This window comes from Petaurus breviceps, unplaced genomic scaffold (genome assembly GCF_028583685.1).
Source record: "Petaurus breviceps papuanus isolate PSGF00001 unplaced genomic scaffold, PetGlider_PUasm1.0 173, whole genome shotgun sequence".
Classification (NCBI taxonomy): Eukaryota; Metazoa; Chordata; class Mammalia; order Diprotodontia; family Petauridae; genus Petaurus; species Petaurus breviceps.
Window position 1 is genome coordinate 16,850,061 of NW_027185759.1, and position 811 is coordinate 16,850,871.

An 811-nucleotide genomic window follows, 5' to 3' on the forward strand; every position below is an offset into this window, starting at 1 on the left:
GCGAGTCGGCCGCGCGGGATTCTGAAGGGAGCTCGGGCTCAGCGCCCACTGGGGGCCCTTCGGAGCAGCCTCCGAGGCCGCTCCACACGGACGCGGCGGAAGCAGCAGGGCCGGGCCTTGGCTCAGGGGCCTCCGGCCTCAGTTTCCCTATCTGTCAAACGAGGGAAGGCGAGCTGCATGACGCACTGGAAGGGGCCCACGACGGGGGTTGGAGGGGCTGTGCCAGCCGAGCCTCTCAGAGAGAGTCTAGCCCCCGCTCCACTTCCGCACCCCTGCCAACCTCCCCCGCGATGCCCCGCACTTCCCCTCTTCATTCATTCCCAATCCCGGCCCTCCGTCCCCCGACCCGGCTCTGCGCATGCGCACGCACGACGACCGTTGTTCCCGACCCGAGGGACCTGCGCGCGCATTCTGACGGGTGGGGGCGGGCCGAGCCCGCGCTTCCGCGTAGGCGGTGTGGGCCGTGACGTCACCGCGCCCTGACGTCTCCCCCGGGGAGCGCGGTTGCCTTGGTGACTGGGAAAGCCGTTTCTGAACCAGAGGAGCTGAGGTCGAGGTGAGACGCCGGCTTTGCTTCTCCGGGCCGGGCCGGAGACAGTGCTCCTCCCCCGGGAGCGGCCCTGACCTTGATCCTGAGGGGCCTCGTCAGCTGAGGCTCTGCGAGGGAAGGGTCGTGAGCGTGGGGGGCTTGCTCCCCGCCTTGCCCCTCCCCCCTCCTCCCTTGCCCATCCCCCATCTCTCCATCCTTCTTTCTTCCTCCCCCCGCCCATCCCCCATCTCTCCATCCTTCCTTCTTCCTCCTCCCTTGCCC

General features: G+C 69.4%; 2 protein-coding genes across 3 annotated transcripts in view; both read left to right on the top strand.

The window, feature by feature from the left end:
• Positions 1 to 506: 506 nt before the first annotated feature.
• The window catches only part of LOC138157717 (centrin-2-like), a 9,128-nt gene continuing 8,823 nt past the window's right edge, over positions 507 to 811 (top strand). The window contains exon 1 of one of the 2 annotated variants that reach the window (XM_069083455.1): positions 507 to 556. The gene's annotated coding sequence lies outside the window, so the exon portion shown is untranslated. The remainder of the gene's footprint in view (positions 557 to 811) is intronic. The other variant, XM_069083456.1, reaches the window with a different exon arrangement.
• Positions 511 to 811, top strand: part of LEKR1 (leucine, glutamate and lysine rich 1) — a 175,483-nt gene continuing 175,182 nt past the window's right edge. The window contains exon 1 of the mRNA XM_069083451.1: positions 511 to 556. The gene's annotated coding sequence lies outside the window, so the exon portion shown is untranslated. The remainder of the gene's footprint in view (positions 557 to 811) is intronic.